General features: G+C 32.8%; 1 protein-coding gene across 7 annotated transcripts in view; it reads right to left on the reverse strand.

Moving 5' to 3' along the window:
* rho-6 (serine protease rhomboid 6) overlaps positions 1-21385 on the reverse strand; it is a 126359-nt gene that overhangs the window by 85418 nt on the left and 19556 nt on the right. Inside the window, exon 1 of one of the 7 annotated variants that reach the window (XM_085481440.1) lies at positions 11374-11414. The exons of the other annotated variants lie outside the window; for them this stretch is intronic. The gene's annotated coding sequence lies outside the window, so the exon portion shown is untranslated. Of the gene's footprint in view, positions 1-11373; positions 11415-21385 lie in introns of those variants that run through there. 7 annotated transcript variants of the gene reach the window in all.

Genomic DNA, 21385 nt, shown 5'->3' on the forward strand with positions numbered 1-21385 from the left:
TCTATAAATATAAGTATATACTGATGTGAAAAAGATGCACCGGTTTATTATTGTAAATATCAAATAATCGCATAAGCTGTATAATGTTCAAAAACATTACCGAAATGTCATATTAGATCGTTAAATGCGATATCAATAATCAAATCATTAAATACAATATAAATAATTAAATGCTAAGAGATTTTTTTAATTTTCTGAAAAGTTCATGTATATTGCGTCTATAAATATAAGTATATACTGATGTGAAAAAGATGCACCGGTTTATTATTGTAAATATCAAATAATCGCATAAGCTGTATAATGTTCAAAAACATTACCGAAATGTCATATTAGATCGTTAAATGCGATATCAATAATCAAATCATTAAATACAATATAAATAATTAAATGCTAAGAGATTTTTTTAATTTTCTGAAAAGTTCATGTATATTGCGTCTATAAATATAAGTATATACTGATGTGAAAAAGATGCACCGGTGTGTTATCGTAAATATCAAATAATCGCATAAGCTGTATAATGTTCAAAAGCGTTACCGAAATATCATATTAGATCGTTAAATGCGATATCAATAATCAAATCATTAAATACAATATAAATAATTAAATGCTAAGAGATTTTTTTAATTTTCTGAAAAGTTCATGCATATTGCGTCTATAAATATAAGTATATACTGATGTGAAAAAGATGCACCGGTTTATTATTGTAAATATCAAATAATCGCATAAGCTGTATAATGTTCAAAAGCGTTACCGAAATATCATATTAGATCGTTAAATGCGATATCAATAATCAAATCATTAAATACAATATAAATAATTAAATGCTAAGAGATTTTTTTAATTTTCTGAAAAGTTCATGCATATTGCGTCTATAAATATAAGTATATACTGATGTGAAAAAGATGCACCGGTTTATTATTGTAAATATCAAATAATCGCATAAGCTGTATAATGTTCAAAAACATTACCGAAATGTCATATTAGATCGTTAAATGCGATATCAATAATCAAATCATTAAATACAATATAAATAATTAAATGCTAAGAGATTTTTTTAATTTTCTGAAAAGTTCATGTATATATTGCGTCTATAAATATAACGGAACGCGAGCTTGCGTCAAGCATATAGCATATGTATAATAAATGCTATGAATAATGCAAATTTTTACCAGCTTTTTTCAATGTATATACTGATGTGAAAAAGATGCATCGGTGCACCGGTGTATATTATCGTAAATAACAAATAATCGCATAAGCTATACAATATTCAAAAACGTTACTGAAATATGATATTAGATCATTAAATGCGATATCAATAATTAGGTAATTTAATACTAACAATAAGAGATTTTTTAAAAATTTTCTGAAAAGTTTATTGTATATTGCGTCTATAAATATAACGGGACGCGATCTTGCGTCAAGCATATATAGCATATAATAAATGCTATGAATAATGAAAATTTTTACCAGCCTTTTTCAGATTATACATAGTATATATAGACTAGTACAATATTGCTGTTCAAGAAAATAATTGTGTATGCTCGATATCTATAGATCCTACTCCGCTTCCCAAATAGGGGCATAGAAGATATATGAGATTTTGCTCGAGTAAAAGCTCGCGTTCAGTAATAAATCGCAAATTATCGATATAAATGTGAACCGCCAAGGGAGTCATAGAATGAGTTATAAAAAAAAACCTGTTATAAACTGACGCCCCGCTGTGATATCTGCGCAATTTTTTTATGCGCGTTTTAAAGCTTCTCCAGGCGTACCGAGATTTCCATCATCATAAAAGCGGAGCCATCAAAGATACGAGAGAGAGATACGAGAGCGTTGACAATGTTCTCGTCACGTTTTCAGCTCATACTGATATCTGGTAACCGATAACGCTCGTGGTTTTCTGATCGCGCGGGCAGGCACGATTTTTCGTCGACAGGAAGAGGAACGGTCGCGCATTCGGCCACGAATTTCCGCCTTACGATTGCCTTCACGAACACGCACCCGTATTCTTTACTTCTTTCTTTCATCATTTTTTTTTTGCAATTTTTTTACACGACTCCTTTATGCGGGAACTGTTATAAAAATCGTCGAGCGAATCCCTCGAAAATCGAGTGTTGGCGACTCTCCAGAAGGAATTCGTACACAATAAAAATAGTCTCAAATGTCGACCGCTATGTTATCAGAATAATACAGTACTTATTCGCTCCGGATCAATGTTTTACGGATCAAATCCGTCGCGTTCACGGATCACTATAATAATTCAAATAAAAATATTACAGTATCAAATATAGGTATTTGAAAATTTATAAATTTTGCAAAAAATTGTAGATTTCCATGTCAATATATTTGATAGGAAAAATTAATTTATTTGATATTTATAAATATCACAAATAATATGATATATATGTTATTACTATATAATATTTAAAAACATACATTACAGAAATATCTTATTAAATATATATAATTTTAGTCGAATTTTTTTAGTGCATGTGTTAAAAATTCGCACAATGGCATACGATCTGTTAATTTAATTCAAACTTACATTGCATAATTTTGAATTAATATTAATATCTACTTACACACACACACACACACATATATATATATAAACATATGCGTGAGCGCGCAACATTTAGACTTTTTTAGTTTGATAATTTTGTTCGCGACGTTCTCCGGGCCGATCCGAGATTTTCTCGCGAATACGCTTTTCATAACGTTCTTTGGAGCAACGAGATAAAACGGGAAAACGATTTCCTTTTGGCATGAGGCTGCGTATTGACTGTGGAAAGCCCAGCGGCAAGCGAGTCAGTTTTTTCGAACTCTATATACCGCAGTACGAGACTGACTCACTCGTCTTCCTGATTCGAGGGAATCGAGATTGGCAGTCTTCCAGGAGCATTCTTATCCCAAGCATTGTCGTTAAAGGGATTCACGAGTCCTTGACCTGACAATAACAAATCTGGGAAAATAAAAACGGGGTCGACAAAGAGAAAAAATTGCATATATTCAACAGGGATAAATAAATCAACGAATATAAAATTGTAACAATACTCTAAGAGAAGATTTCTCAGGCAGTTTTATATGACATCATATATGGGATTCTACGAATATATCTCCTCTAAAAAGATTTCACACACAACTTCTCTTTCTTTCTCGAAAAAAATAAAGACCGAGTTAATTCTGTATTCAATTAAGATTCGGCTTCCCTCTTTCGCAGATAAGAGTAATCAAGAGAGACTTCTACTTTAAAGTTTCTCGAATTCCTCAGAACAACCGATGATTCTCGCAATAAAGAAATCGCGTGCGCTAGAAACTGGAGCAACTCAGTTTTTGCTCTTTGAATTTCTCCACGCAAGAGCTAACTTCAAAAGGAGGCCGCGGCAGCACTTCCCGGAAGCCAGATTAGATTCCTGACGAAGACACACTGCACCTTCTTGATCTAATGACTGCTTCAAAGGAAATATAAACGCGTGGTCGCTGCGGCAACACGCAGAAAAGAACCCTGTTGATGAAGGAATTTCAACGAAATTTATCTCGCTTGTGAATTTTTAGTCTCAGCAAATTCCTTTATTAAGCAAGCGAAATTTTCTTTTGAGCAAAAAAAAAAAAAAAAAAACAAAACAAAAAAAGATTTCCGCAAATGTAAAAAAAATTTTCAAAATATGGAATCATAAAATATATTATGTTGCCGAATTATTCCATTGAAAATACTAACAATTGAAAAAAAAATATATATATATAAAAATTGTATAAAATATAGATCAAATAATTTTTAAAAAACTTTTAATATTTTTTATCAATATGAATGAGTTAGTAAGAATAATAACGACTCTGTTAATGATTAAAAAAGTTGTAAATGAATCCAAATATAAATTTGCAAGATAAAATAAAAATAATATATCTAGTATTGCTTATACATGTATTTTTACATATAGTATTTTATGTAAAAATCCAAAATATTATCAATAAATTATAAAGAAGTTTTTTTTTAAGCAAAAAGTACATGTGTGTACGTATGTATTATGTATATGTTCATTTACCTTCATCGATAAAAATATTTGAAATTCATATTACAAATAAAAAATAAATAAAAAATCAAACTACGCTAAACTAAATACGAACAATGGAACAATCTGGCAAGAAGATTTTATCCGATAACTTTGAATCTTCTCGTTATTTTCTTTTTCGATCTTTGTTTTATATGTATAACGTAATACGCAGTTTCGCAGAAAAATCAAGAGTTATAATTAAGCAGTTTGAAGATGAAGATAATAAGATAATAATAGAAAATTTTCCTCATTTTACTAAAGTACTCGTTTCACTGAGAGACTATGCATCCTTCAAACTTCGATAAAGGCAAATTGGTTTTCCGTAACAATAGATTTCATCCTGTCATTTCAACTAACAATAAATAAGAAAAAAGTATGTAAAACGTTAGTATTTGACTTCTTGAAGAATATTATACATATAAATGTATCTGAAAGGAAAATTTGTTCATAATCTACTTTTTGTAAATGAAAATTTTGCTCGTTATCGCCTATGTAAAGTGAACAAAGAGAAATGAATATCTGAGATCATAAATGGAAAGATTAGACTTTTTGAAATAGAGTTGGAAGTTGTCAGCAATCGCCAGGTCAAACGATCCAGCCTGGCGTGAATTACATCTCATCATCCTTCTTCAATGAAGGTGCTAACTTCAAAAGAGCCATTCTTGACGTCAGAAAACTCCGATGAAGCATGGTTAAATTTCTTTCAACAAGAGAATATTCTACCGTGTTCGTATGACACGAAAAAGGTTAAGAATTCGCTCTGCCATGACTTTAAGAATTTTAAATCTAGCGAAAGTGCATTTATCAAATATTTACAAATGCCCTTCATTATTTGAACAAATCAAATAATTTTATTTGCATATACTATTTTTTAGATTTTATTTAAAGGTAATACTTATAAAAGTAAACAAAATGGGGAATGCAAATCTGGAGATAAATTAATCATATATAAAGTGTTATAACACGAATCTCTTAAAATATTTAATATTTTCGAGAAACTAATATAAACTCCAGTTAATTCCACTAATATATATTCCAGTTTCATATATTTCTGAGTAGTTAACTTATTAACATGAATAATTTTACTAGCAAAATGTAATTTCGGAAAATGTGTAAGTCGACAAGTTCTTGAATCAGAGATTGAAGATCCTGGTAGTTAAAACGGAACTTTTTGATGTAGACTCGAGAGAGGCAATCACAAGATTGAAACGAGATTGAGAAAGAAGTCGCGAAACCCGCGTTTATCCCGTTTCTTCGAAGGCGTTAACTTTAAAGGAAGAATTACTCGCTCCTCCCTTCATATCGAAGGACTTCGATGAAGCCAGATTAGTTCTCTCCCAACGGGCGAATATCCCACCCTATTCTCGAATGACGAGAGAAGCCGTGGTGGGATGGAAAAGAGATCACAGATAAGAGAACGGGATTATGACGGTTGCTGACACTCGAAACCAGAGTTGAAAAGAGCTCGCTTTAGCTGTGGACTTGTTAACGGTGTCAAGTGTCTAAAAATAAGACGTTGAAAATAGAGGAAAAAAGTAGGGTGCCATGTTCTGATAAAAAGTTGTACCACTTTATCGAATATAAGCATGGAGAATAGTCGTTCAATTTTTATATAATATTTAGTCAAATAAAAAAATGTGGCTATTCAATTACAAAACTCACTTTTTTTGTGTCACTCATAATGCGCTTATAAATATTTTTTTTTAAGTCAACAATAATATTAAAAGAATATTTATATATATAAAAAATATGCATTCTTTGCCAGGTGACATTATTTTTTATTTCATTAAAATTGGAAAAAATATAAGTTTGTCTATTTCTACGTGTACGAGTGTGTTCGGTGACAACATTTTGCAATATTTATTTAATTTTGCAATATTTCGTAATAAGTTTTAAAATGTAATGCAATTTATTTACAACAGAGCAGTTCATTTTTAAAACAGGTGTAAAGAACAAATATTTTTCTCTCCTTTCACATTCCAATTTCATCGCGAATGAACCTATGGAAAATCAATTCGTCAGATTTATGTGGTTGGCGCGCGTGTCAGAAATGATGCAGTATCGTGCGAAACTGCGCGGCCCGTTGCTATAAATATTTACATTTCCGGCATTGCGGTTGTCGGGAAGAGGTCAAGTTGCGGCGAAATAAAACATGAAAACCGGAGGAAAAGAAAAAGGAAAAGGAGTCGCGAGATAAAGGCCCAAAGGCCGGAAAGAAAAGAAATTCGTGTGAAAAACGCGACAGTGTATCTGGCTGAGAATTTTTCACTCGCGATTATTTCGAGTTTATAAAAGAAAGAAGAAAGCAGTTTCTCTCTCTCTCTCTCTCTGCCTTTTCGGCACGAAAAAAATGTTTTTATCAACAAAAACGATACTTTGATCAAAAAAATATTTATATTATACGCTGCTTCCATTGTAAACTATTTTATTTATGCATTAAATTCAATCGAAAAAGTCACTTTTTTTGATGTTCTGATCCTCATCCATAAATGACAATATTAAAAATATATATTTAGCAATCATGCATTCTCTATCCGGGCGCAAAATACGTTTTGTTTGTTTCTCAATTTATCTACAACGTGCATCTTTTTTCTAACGCAAAATATAATTATCAGGGTATTCAGTAGACTCAATTAAAAAAATTCGCCTGACCTTTTCAGATTTTCCAAGAGCAGAAATTTATTTTTTCCCTGACTTTAGTATTATTTTTTCCAAATATATAATTTGCACATATCTATATAATAAATCAATTAAATATTAAATCATGAAATTCTTGAGATATTTTTGTCAACGATGAAAAGGTTTGGAAGTTAAAAAGCAAAAATTTAAATAAACTTTTTATTTATATTATATCAAATTTTTTAGTTTTGTCTCTATCAAACACATTAAAATAAATTAACACGATAATAAAAATTTAAATTAACGAACACGCTGTAGATGAATCAACAACATAGAAAATTAACGTGGGAGTCAAGGAAAAGTTTATATTTATTTAATAAAAAATTTCAAATTATAATATAGAGACAAATGTGGAATATGTGAAAAAATCCAGATAAATAGTAATTAAATTTTCCCGACTTTTCCCTGACAATTCCATATTTATAAAATTCCCCGACCGCTGAACACCCTGATTATTGAAATTTTGAGCGTCAATATGGCTGAAAGGGTCCGAATTCGACGCTCTCTAATTTTGTGACGCTCTGAAACGGGAGAAATTGGAGAAATTTCTCGGGAATCGCGCGGAAACAATGAGGTAGCGATGGAAAATTTAAATCAATTATACAATCTGCATTATAGGTATGTACGATAATCGAAACAAACTAGTCACTATAAACTTTTCATTTATATTATATCAAATTTTTTAGTTTTGTCTCTATCAAACACATTAAATTTAAATTAACGAACACGCTGTAGATGAATCAACAACATAGAAAATTAACGTGAGAGTCAAAGAAAAGTTTATATTTATTTAATAAAAACTTTCAAATTATAATATAGAGACAAATGTGGAATGTAAAAAAATCCAGATAAATAGTAATTAAATATAGTAATTAAATAAATAGTAATTAAAATTTTCCCGACTTTTTCCTGACAATTTCATATTTATAAAATTCCGCGACCGCTGAACACCCTGATTATTGAAATTTTGAGCGTCAATATGGCTGAAAGGGTCCGAATTCGACGCTCTCTAATTTTGTGACGCTCTGAAACGGGAGAAATTGGAGAAATTTCTCGGGAATCGCGCGGAAACAATGAGGTAGCGATGGAAACCCGTCTTTCCTCTCCCGTAGGTACTCTCAATCGCCTCGACGGTTCTTAAGGGTCGGTTATTCCGGTTTGGACAAGTTTGTCTGACTGGCGCCGACTGCTCCTACGGGGAAACGCCGTTCCCGAATATCGTCCTCTCTCGCTCTTTCACCATCTATCTGTCTCTATACGCTCTCTCTATCTTCGTTTCGACGCCTAGGTCCGCGAAAACCGCCGTTTGCTTGATTTTCTCCGTTGTAACGGCGCGAATCGCGGATATAACGACGCCGAAGGGAAGATGTCTCTTACGGCGACAGCGACGATAACGAATCTCTTACCCGATAACGCTTTCGATTCCGCCGGATATGCCGGAAAGCAGCTGTTACAGCATTCAGAGGGATCGTAACGCGATAACGCTGCGCAAATTGCAGCTTCCCACGGTGGATTTCGAGGACGCCGCCGCGCTCCTTCAGGTTGTATATTCCTTATGGAATTTCGCTTCCCGAATCTTCCTCGAGGGAGACGTGTGAGCAGGCGACATGTCGCGTCGCAAAGATAATTGACTCCGAATTGAGCGTGAAAGGAAACCGCAATCTCTATCGATCATATTTTACTCGCTCAAAAAAAGTACGCGATCGAATTTCTATAGAAATTTAACGGGATAAATAATACTATTTATCAGAATTATAAAAGATAAAAAAATTTTAACTTACAAATAAATTTGAGAAAAATACAAGATATGATTAAAAATCAATGATCGAAATGAAAGAGAGCGAAAAGATGACAGGATGTGGACCGTATCGTTATTTCAATCTTAATTTCTATCTCGTATCGTAAATCATTTATTTGAAACTAGTAATATTGAAACGATATATTTAATTCGACTCAAACTAGCCAAGAAAATTTTTATTTTATTTCCACAACGTTTCGATCATCTGTTTTTGGTCCTTTTCAAATGTTTTTAAAAAAGTCCGATAATCATATTGTTTAATAATCATGACAACAGTGTCAACTAACTGCGCTTTTATCGAGGAAGTATGTAAAAAAATTTTTAATTCTTGCGTTTAACCTCAAAAATGTTTATTCATTTTAATTAATTGTACCATTCTAGTTTTTCACGTGAAAAGGACCAAAAACAGATGGTCGAAACGTTGTGGAAATAAAATAAAAATTTTCTTGGCTAGTTTGGGTCGAATTAAATATATCGTTCATATTTTAAATACCACTAGCGACGTTTTAATTATTTAATTTGATAGTAATATTGATTTGATGTGAAAAAAATTCCCTGATTTTTTCAAATTTTCCAAAACCAGAAATTTACTTTTTTCCTGACTTTTTAGTATTATTTTTTCCAAATTTATAATTTGCATATATCTATATAATAAATCAATTAAATGTTAAATCATGAAATTCTCGAAATATTTTTGTCAACAATGCGAAAAGGTTCGGAAGTTCAAACAAAAATTTAAATCAATTATACAATATGTACGATAATCGAAACAAACTAGTCACTATAAACTATTTAAATAATTATCTTTTTTATTTATATTATATCAATTTTTTTAGTTTTGTCTCTATCAAACACATCGAAATAAAATAGATGAGTCGATTTTTCGCAACACAGAAAATTAGCGTGCTGGAAGTCAAGGAAAAGTTTATATTTATTTAATAAAAAATTTCAAATTATTGAGACAAATGTAGAATAATGTGAAAAAATCCAGATAAATAGTAAAATTTCCTCACTTTTCCCTGACAATTCCAGATTTATAAAATCCCCTGACTGCTAAGAGAGAGAGAGAGAGAGACACCCTGGTTAAAAAATGCCGAAATATACATATTTATCTCTCTTCGTCTCTCTTACGCATCTCGACATTTCTGCTTCACTAACGAATTATCTTCATAATCTTTCAATTAAGTGTAGTGTGTAAAATGCTATTGAATATTATTCAATCAATGCAAGATGATCAAAAATCTAATCTCTGTAATTAAAAGTTTATTTTTGACAGATACAAATTTTTATATTCAAAAGTAAATTTATTTTTAAAAATATTTGATTTAATTAAATAATTAATAAATTTAATTATTATAAAAAATATATTTTTAACTAAATTCTTTTACATGTAAAATTTCCTGACTTTTCCCTAACAATTCCAGATTTTTCAGATTTCCCTGACCGCTAGACACCCTGATATTGATTTGATAAGAAAATCCTTTTCGAAACATATAGTAAATATTATTTGTTTCAAATCAAAATGATTATATACCTATAGGCATTAATATTGAAATAAATATTTATTAATTGAATAATTTTTGTTCAACGTGGATATCAATATAATGCTGTAATGCTGTAATCAATGTAAGATGATCAAAAATCTAATCTCTGTAATTGAAAGTTTATTTTTGACAGACACAAATTTTTATATTCAAAAGTAAATTTATTTTTAACAATATTTGATTTAATTAAATGATTAATAAATTTAATTATTATAAAAAATATATTTTTAACTAAATTCTTTTACATGTAAAATTTCCTGACTTTTCCCTGACAATTCCAGATTTTTCAGATTTCCCTGACCGCTAGACACCCTGATATTGATTTGATAAGAAAATCCTTTTCGAAACATATAAATATTATTTGTTTCAAATCAAAATGATTATATACCTATAGCCTTATTTATTAATTGAATAATTTTTGTTCAACGTGGATATCAATATAATGCTGTAATGCAGTAATCAATGCAAGATGATCAAAAATCTAATCTCTGTAATTGAAAGTTTATTTTTGACAGACACAAATTTTTATATTCAAAAGTAAATTTATTTTTAAAAATATTTGATTTAATTAAATGATCAATAAATTTAATTATTATAAAAAATATATTTTTAACTAAATTCTTTTACATGTAAAATTTCCTGACTTTTCCCTGACAATTCCAGATTTTTCAGATTTCCCTGACCGCTAGACACCCTGATATTGATTTGATAAGAAAATCCTTTTCGAAACATATAGTAAATATTATTTGTTTCAAATCAAAATGATTATATACCTATAGGCATTAATATTGAAATAAATATTTATTAATTGAATAATTTTTGTTCAACGTGGATATCAATATAATGCTGTAATGCGATCGCGAAGCACGCAGTCGCTATTCCACCCCGTAAAATAATTCGTTTACGAAGCTCCACTCGAAGCGAGTCAACCTATACCCGCAATCGCGCCTCGCTTCCATCGCCTCGAGCCACCTCGGCAGCGAGATGTCGTGAAAAAGGTACGTGCGCCTTGGAGATTATTCGTGCGACGGGTAGCCTGGAAACCAGAGAATCCTATTCCGCCATTCCTTTCGGGGATAACTAAGTCTTCCCTTTCGCCTATCTAGCAGCCTCTCTCGTGCGGATTCCTCTTTCCCATCTTCCTCACGCTACACCTTCTATACCAAAATGCATGCAGATCCTCCTTCACGTGCATACGCGTGCATCTCTGCCCTTAAATAATCGCGTCCACGCGCGGTCCGCGTGTCAGCTGCCGAGAAAGACAGAATGCAACAATAAGGAGAAAAAAAGAGAGAGACACCTTTTTGCTTCTGCGTCACGTTGAACTGAAAAGCTGGGGGTGCTGCGAATTTCCGTGAATTTCGGACGTCGTCCTACGCTCGACCTAGACATATACGGTAGTTTCAGTCCGATAAATTTTGGAGGAATCAACTCCCGTCCCGCTTTCGAGTTTCCTCTTCGCGAAATCTTTTGCAGTTTGTTTGCAATATCTCGCGATATTTGATGTATAAATCATTACGAGACGCGATTGTAAAGAGAGAGATTTTTAATTTTATATATCTCGAAATTATTGAACAGTCTGTGTCTAAAATGTATATACGTCATTTTTACTCGTCATATCGTGCATGTTACTTTTATACTTCTGATTTATTTATGTACTTCTCGATATACAGCGATTCACAATTCTGCGACAGAATTGTGATTTATGAAAGAGAGAAATAGAGTGAAATATATAATATATATATGTATAATATATGAATATTGGGACAAATTAATTTCTGTCTGCTTTGAATTTTCTTAAAAGCAATTTAGGCATTTAAAAGCAATTGTTGCTTTATATAGAGTTTCGAATTTCTCTAAGAATATTATAATTTATGAAGCAATTTATGAAAGCTATTACTATTTATTTCCTACTTCTTTCAAGGAAATTCATTCCTTCCTGTTATCGAGCTTACTCATGAAAAACGCAATCAAGTAAGAAAATATTTAATGCGAAAATTTTTTTCCCTTTCCATTTGCTATCGTAGCGGATGCAATGCGGAAAGTCTCGAAGATCTCAGTAACACTTTCTCATAAGAATAATTAATGACTCTTTAAAGATCGTGCTTTTCCTTTGGAATCTAACATTTAGTCAGCAAAAGTCAGATTTTCAAGGCGCAATTCATCGCAGGCGCTTTTAATAAAACGCATAATTATCCATCTCGAATTTTATAAATAAAAAAATACATTCGCTACTATAAAAACATAAAAATATTCACTATTAAATTATTATTATTATTATTATTATTATTATTATTCGTAATAATTTCGAACAATATTTATGGTATAATAGTATAAAATTTAAATCACAATATAACATGCTGAATATTTTAATTTCTTAAAATCAGACGGCATAAAATAGTTAATCAGCGAACCAGTACAATCAGCTACGCATATAAATCAGTTAAGAAGAATTGATGATATTAAACACACAGTTAATATTTTTTTCTCTTTTTTTCTTCGAATATTGAACAATTTACTTTTTGAACTTTGCGACAAATGACAACTTCAACGAGTCTCCCGATAAATATAGCGTTTTTTCTGAATTCTTTTTCCGAACATTAATTCTCAGCAATGTTGGTCCGATCGCATCGAAGCAAGCCACTTATCTCGATGAGTTCTCAAAGAATGCCAGTGAAAACTTGTCAAAAAGAAGAATTTACGCGTTATTACGCGATACACACAGGTGTAATTTCTTTTACAAGTTTTCCAAATGTCACACCATATCGAACATCGCGTGCGGCCAATATAAAGCTATACGCCACCAAGAAGAAACAAGTAATCAAAAAGTGAAACTTGGGTCGTAACCTGTCACGATGTAATGTCACACGATATCTCGAATTTTATTGAGACGTGCAAAAGCTCGCAAATAATATAAATTTCCCATTTTATTTTGCTTTTCTTTTCTTTTATTTTTTTAAAACTACACGATGTGTCACACATGTGTGGAGCATTGAAGAATTTCAAGAGAATATTATGTAATATAATTATCTTTACGAGACACACTCGCGCCGATCGCTTTATCGTCGTGAGTATCAAAAACCGTCGAGATTCACGAAGCTTCTACCATTTTCGAGAAAATGTGAGACCATACAGAATGTTTGCACATCGAAAAGAACGCGACGCGCTTCCTCTTCATTTATATCCTCTCCGATATTCCTCGCCGAACTATTCGCGCTGGTAGCCCCGAGAGTTCGTTCTTTGTGTCTGTTCGTCGTAAAAAAAAAAAAAAAAAAAAAACCATTATGAAACTTAAAACAACTGTAAGATCTGAATTACGCGCCGGCGAAACTTCACGACGCGGCGAGCTCAAAATCCGGCCGATGAAAATTTTCCTTGCCGCGAGTTTTCCGCTACCTCGTCAAAATCTCTCATTCCATGTACCTCGTTTTTATCTTTTTTTTTTTTTCAGATCGCATTTTCTTTCTCTTTCTTCCTCTTTCGCATATGCGCGGAGGATAGAGGGATGAAAACGCTGAACTCGCCAACTTCCCGCAGAAATGCTCGTTTCCGGCGGACGGCTTATCGCCATTAGCCGACACTTCATCCTCGCGGGAGGATGCCCTCTTTTCTCATCGCTAGTCCTCCTTTCCCGTTTCGCTGAAAACGCGGAAAGAGTTACGAAAATTTCTTCGTTAATTCCGGAAAAGTCGACGACGAGTCGGAGGAAGTCGTCTCGCGACGACAGAAATAAAATTAGGAATTTTGTACAGCGTAAACCAGAACGCGACTCGATCGTCCAAACTCGTATTTTTTTGCAATTTTCACCAAGTTTTCTTCTCGTGTTGTTTACATCGCAATTTTTCCCGTTTCGTTACTTTGCGCGACTATTTCGCGCGTTAATTGAAAAATGTGTCGAAATATTTATTCAACGTTAAAAATTGTTTTAGAAAATGCATCATGAGCGTTTTCACGTTGCACTTTTGGTGTGTGGTCTTATTCGAAATATATTATTACGGTTCGCAAAACTGATTTGCACAAACTAATAGGATCGCGTTTTATGTGTGAATATAATACAATGTTTTTGCCAGCTCGATGTTATCGATTAGCAAAATTGTGTATACGATAATTAGGGAATGCGTACAAAGTGCATGCATATTCATGAAATGCATTTACATCGAACGATACGATCGTTCAACAAATGTTGAATAGGAAAAGAGAGAAAAGGATAGGCAGACAGGTGTCCATAAATCACTTTCGAAATCGACAATTTTTCATTTTTTTTTTTTTTTTTTTTAGTATTTACACATGTGGCATCATAAAGAGGGAAAGAGAAAAATCTATACATAATGCACAAATATCAACTAAAAATTCACTTCCTGAATTTTGATATTATAAAAAATAATATATTTTATGGAGATTAATTTCTGAATTATTTACACATATGAAAATATAGCGCACGCAAATCTCCAAGATTTTGATTTTTAATTAATATTCTAACTTTGTCAAACTATATATTAGAACATAATTGAATGTATTAAAATATATATCGCAGCTTATACGAGAGAATTATTTCCTCTTTCTCAATTGCGGTAAACACGCGACCGTAAAAGCGCATGACCTCGTCAAGCGAAGGCGCGTTTGAACTCGGTAAGTCAATGATTTAGTGGCGGCTTCCAATTCCGTCTTCCGTGATACCAACCGCGACTCAGGTTTCGTAAACATCGCGTAAATCCGTATATCATAGCGACACAGTGCGTCTTGATGCACCAGCTGCAGTGCAAATACAGAAACGCCGTAATACGCGTGTTTAGTACGCACGTTCGTGTATCCCCTTGAAATAACAATGCGCGTTTAACAACAGATACCATAAGTACATTTATCTAACGCATATATTTATTAACAAATAATAAAATGCAATTTAATTCGACCAAAAACTGGCTATTCATTTATTGAAAATAAGTACGTTTCAATCCACATTGGGGTCCTTTTCAAGTGCTAGAATACAAAAATATATAATTTGGCAAGCGAAATTAACATTACATTAACACTAAATTTGATCTGTAATACATACTTGTTCTTATTCAGTAATTACATTAATTAAAAATAGAAACATGAAAATTGTCCTATTTTCATGTTTCTATTTTTAATAATATAATTAATATTTTATATAATATTTTATATAATATTATTTTTAATAATATTTTTAATTAATGTAATTGCTGAATAAGAACAAGTATGTATTACAGATCAAATTTAGTGTTAATGTAATGTTAATTTCGCTTGCCAAATTATGTATTTTTGTATTCTAGCACTTGAAAAAGACCACAATGTGGGTCGAAACGTAGTGTGTACTTATTTTCAATAAATGAATAGCCAGTTTTTGGTTGAATTAAATTGCATCTTATTATTTGTTAAAATTTATTACTGGCGATTAACAATTAATTGTGAAGATTTTTTATTTGCATATATTTGTATTAAACAGATATATGATCTAAAAATTGTCGAATAAAAATTGTAATAGATAATAAACACTTGAATTTATTATAATATATGAATAATAAAAAAATTGAATTTAAAAAATTAAGAAAGAATAATAAGATCGAAAAAAAATTTCATCGTGTCCCTCCCTATAGAAAAAATCCTGCAGACGTTCGAAAGATTTATGCAAAACTGCATGAATGATTGTTTAAATACGTTACGATTTATCGGATTAATTCTGATCGCATTTAACGATAAAAATTTATTTTCGATTCCCAGAGACTCGGGCACGTAACGTCCTTTGAAAAATAAAAGTTGCATCCCCAGGTGGTTTCGTCACCTCTGCGCCAGAATGACAGATCTAATAAGAAAAGTTTGATACACAAGTTCTCTCCTTGCAGCGTTACGGAGCACGAAATTTCGCGCACGACCGCATATAATTCTACAGAAAATCATCATTCGACTTCTGAATTTTCTATCGAAAAACGTTACTGTAATAACATGAAAAGAGAAAAAGAGAGAGAGAGAGAGAGAGAGCGAGCAAGAGAGACGGAGAATCTTTGGAGAGACTCGAATTTTCGGAAAATTTCCGAGCTGGAGCGTCTGAGAGACAGTGTGCATCGTCAATTCTCTCGTTACGTCATTAATGTCGGTGACGCAATATGTCGTGAGTTCGTTACCGCGAGTGTGCGATCGCTCGCGACACTCTACCCTCGGTTCTCTCGTACGACCTCGTTACTGCGCTGCACTCCCATTAGAGGAAAATTGATAGTGACTATCTCTCTCTTTGGTACCCTTCCCGGACGACGCCTCCGCGCAATTCTACCATCATCCTCCCTTCCTTTTCCCCACCTTCCACGGGTCTACACGTGCGATGTATAAAGGCTCAAGCCGGAGAATTAACGAGACCGCGGCGACCGGGACATTAACGATCAGGACGATCATTGGGGTTGAATTATATGTTCCGAATGATCGCGATGCTATTATATATATATATACTATACAAGTGAGGACGATCGAGGCAAGAGGGAGACTTCCTCTCGACTGGTTGTGTAGTAACTGAGAGAATCGGAACGCGTGGTATTCCAAGATGACACTGGAAGAAGATGGAGTAGACGGAAAAGTGGAGAACCGGAGCAGACACGCGCGTGAAGCTATTGTGGCTGGCTTGTCATCGCCTTAACAGGCGATGCACTGAATCGAATGCGCCGCGAGAGCTCTGTTGTATTATTTTATTTTATTTTCTTATCTCTTGGTATTCTTTTATCTATCCTTTTTCCTTCTTTGTGCAATAGTATTAAGACGAACGCATCTGTTCAAAATTGCTTGAAAAAATTGTTTCTAAAGTCAATCATCTTATGCGAACTATGAGAACGTGAAAAAATTGATACACTATAAAAGATCCTAACAACTTAACATCATTTTTGTTAATATACTTTATTCTTCCTATATTATTATCTGAGCGGAGAAAGAGAGAGAGAGAGAGAGAGAGAGAGAGAGAGAGACTCGAAACTCTAAAATCCACTTAACGATTTAAATTAAATTTCGATAGAATTCTTTATAGAATCTTATTAATAATTCATGTCGTATAATTTAATTACGTATTCTATGCATTCTCTTTCCAAATATATAACATTAATTAAATAATTAATTTTAAGAATATTAAATCTAAAACTATTTTAGATAGAAAATACTTGTCTGAAGTGTATTTAAGGAATGTTATCTTTACTCACTATATTAAATTTTTATAAAATAAAATTTTCATAATTGTTCGTAATTATCATAAATCAAATAGCCAATTAGTTGCTTTTTTCGTCTTTATACCCCTGTTTCCCGATATCAGCTCTTTTCCTATTCCCGTACAGATTTATGATGAAACTTTGAGAAATTAATGAGATGGTGGGACAGTAATGATCGAGACGATCATTGAAAGATAAATTATGTCATCGCTAAAGCGATATTAAAAGAACGCATTGAATAACGAAGCTCTAATAGACATCAGAATGAGAGATACTCATGAAGAAAGGGAGAAACGGAGGTACTTTATATACCGATCGATACGACGACAGTTTATAATATTAATATTGTAATAACAACTTGCGGACAGATGATTTGAATAACTTGCTCTGTCGATCCATTATTACATCCATTAACTCCAAGTTCACACAACAAATATTATTTATTTTGACGACCGCGATATTATAGCACATGTATTGCATATACATATGTATTATAATAAACACGATCGCATTACAATCCGGATTAATATGTATATGATATGTATGTAAATAAAAATATTAGCTCAATAGATTATCGGAGAGAAATGCACTGTCGATGAATATTTATTCAGGTGTGTTGATTCGAACGATATCTCTATATATATATAAAACGATTTTACAACAAATGTAACACAATAAACTATTTTAGCGAGAAAATGATAAAAAAAATAAACGCAAGCTCTTGAACCGTTACATGATCGTTGATAGAGATAAATAAATAAATTACGAATTATTAGTATATGATAATATTACAAATTTTAGAAAAAGCTGTCTTTGATGATCCAATTTATGACAAAAATCAATTATAAAATAAATTCCATTTATATAATAATTTACGCGTATACGTATATCCTGATATGTATTTTGCATGCTATTTTGTATGTTACTTTTCTGTAAATATTTTGTGACGTATAAAATAATAAAATTTATTCTATATATCATTCTGTTTCAAATTTTAACGAGAGATCTGAAACTTAAATATTAAATTTTTTTAAATAAATAATATTTCAAAATAGTTTTCTCATTAATCATAATATTTCGAAAGTCTAGAAAATTTTTCCGAATACGATACTTCAAGAGTTCCATCAAAACTGAAATGGATCCTGATTAAATGCTATTATCGATTCTGATATAACGAGAATGTTAAAGTTGATACGTAAAGATACATATCAACTTTCACATTTAGATTCTTATTTTTCATGCTTACAAATGGTAGCTTACTCGCGCTATATTTTGACGAAATGAAAAATTGTAAAATGCATTTTTATAGAGGAATAAAGAGAATATAATAAACTCCACTAATTATATGAAGATTCCGTAGATGGAGTGCCAACTTGTAATAGATTAACAGAAGTTAAATTACTAGCAGCGTGTTATCGAATTAATCGCGCTTATACAGAGTAACACAGCAACGTGATCCGAGCCAAACCAAAACTAATTAATCCAAAACCACCATTCGCAAAGCTCACTTGGCGCGCTCGCGATATAAGTAGAACGTAATACTGCACTGAGGAATCGCGGTCGTGCGGTAACCTAACGACTCAGGAATACCTATGTTACCTCTCGGCAAAGACCGGTACTCGTAAATACAACGGAAACTCAATATCGCGTTACTATTAGCGTCGACCGCTGAAAACGGATCCTTGAAACTACTTCTGCGATTACAGTCGTCAGGGGAGTCGATAACTCCTGTGTGGCGTACGATAACTATAAGTGGAACAATATATCTATTATTCGGCGCGTGAGTTAATAGTTTGGAAACTGTTCGTATATGTTTCAAGATGTTTAACCCTTTACGGTCTCTTGATCGCGTGATGAATTATATGACGAACAATGCGCATATATAAACACGCCTCTCCCACGCAATTAATATTATTGATTTTGGGAATACGCATGTTATTAATGTATTGATTTAATTACACTATTCTGGCCGCTTCAGAGAGGTGTCAATGATTCCGATAATTCAGTCAAGTAGAAAAGATATCGCGGAATAGAGTATAAAAGAGAGAATGAAAAAATATATTTGAAAAATATACATTTTTCAAGTTAAGCATGATAAGTTTTTGCGGAAAAGTAAACGATTCATTTTTTCAGAAATATTCAATTACTCTCTATACAATAAACTTCTCTGTTGTCTTTATCGGCCTGACTTTACATTACGGCATGAAATTACGGCGATATCTTTTCAGCTTTTCTTACGAACTGCCTCGGGAAAAGTCCCCTCCTCTTCTTCTTCACTTGCACAGCACATAATTTTCAGCTTATTTGAGTGGTGCGGCATAAAGCTGAACGTAAAAACGAGGCTCTCGTTGCGAACGAGAGACCGGAAATTAATGTCCTTTCCCGCCATTTCTTACATCGCTTAGAATAGGATCGTCTCACGGATTTAAAAGAGAACGACAGTCGACATGTTTTTACATTACCATCAAGTAATACTTCACCTTGAACAGATGCTTTCGCAAATTTGTCTTGCTTTAATAAGTAAGAAAAGTTAATATCTGGATGACGAAAAATTTTACATCCTACATAAATAACAAAATGCATACCTATAATATTTCTGATCAAAAATATCCATAATTCAGACTTTTAACATACTGTCTAATTTAATTGATTCGATGTAATTAATGAATTTGTTTAAATAAATAATATTTAACAGAATCTAAACTAACCCGAGATGCTTCTTTTCTGATTCCTCGATATACGGAAACGCTGGCTATACTTTTTTATCTTTCTAATCTCATCCTTCCTCTCCAGTTTAATCCTATCTCTCCGCATTCTGGAATCGCGCGATTTATTGTCGCCACTGGTCACGACGAGCTTTCGAAAAGTTGCCCCACGTCGGTAGGAATTTATGTTTTGGAAACATTCGTCGCGATTCGAATAATAAATAGTCCGATGATGCCGGTCGGTGACGTGCGGAATGGCAAAGACAAAGACGGGAGGAAGTAGAAGAAGAACGAGGAACGCCGCACGACGATTTACTTAAAAGTTTAGACGATTAATTAATGCCGTGACGGAAGATTTCACCGTTTCTCCCTCTCTCTCTCCCTCGTTTCTTTGTTTAAGCTCTGTCTTTGTTACTTGACACGAACTCGAGTTGGCATACCAGGCGGCTCGAAGAGCAGAGATGGACGTTTAAATCCCGTTCATTTACTTGCAAATTTTTGTGTCGTGCAACGTCGAATACGAACGAGATACGAAAGTTGCGCGGGACAGCTCGACGCGATGCCTTTTACCTCGCGCGATGTCTGTTGTGCATGCGAGAAATGCGAACTTCATTCCGCAGCGAGATACGACTTTTCGATTAGCGCAACTTTTCTCGCACGCATTACTCCTGTCTTTCGAGTATTCGTCATGTCGATGTCGCGGCGTTTTGATTATTAACCCATACAGCACACAAGTTTGCAGCAATATTGCAACAACATTGCAATATTGCACATTGCATAGCGTTTTGATTATTAAGCCATACAGCACACAAGTTTGCAGCAATATTGCACATTGCATAGCGTTTTGATTATTAACCCATACAGCACACAAGTTTACAGCAATATTGCAACAACATTGCAATATTGCACATTGCATAGCGTTTTGATTATTAAGCCATACAGCACACAAGTTTGCAGCAATATTGCACATTGCATAGCGTTTTGATTATTAACCCATACAGCACACAAGTTTGCAGCAATATTGCAACAACATTGCAATATTGCACATTGCATAGCGTTTTGATTATTAAGCCATACAGCACACAAGTTTGCAGCAATATTGCAACAACATTGCAATATTGCACATTGCATAGCAATATTGCAGAAATACGAGGGGTTGGTCACTGAGGTAATTTTTCGTACAAGAGCTAGGTAATTCAGCGGTAATCCAAAGAAAATTTTGGGTAATCCAAGGTAATTTTTGGTAATTCTAAATAATCTAGTAATCTTGGGTAATCTAATACGAAATCTAAGTAATCTAAGGGTAATATCAAATAATCTGTAGATAATTTTAGGTATTCTTAAGATAGTCTGTAATAATCTGAGGTAATCTAAGATAATCTTTAATTTTTGAAGTTAGTGAACATTA

This window comes from Nylanderia fulva, unplaced genomic scaffold (genome assembly GCF_048542155.1).
Source record: "Nylanderia fulva isolate GAGA-0341 unplaced genomic scaffold, ASM4854215v1 Scaffold18, whole genome shotgun sequence".
Taxonomy (NCBI): domain Eukaryota; kingdom Metazoa; phylum Arthropoda; class Insecta; order Hymenoptera; family Formicidae; genus Nylanderia; species Nylanderia fulva.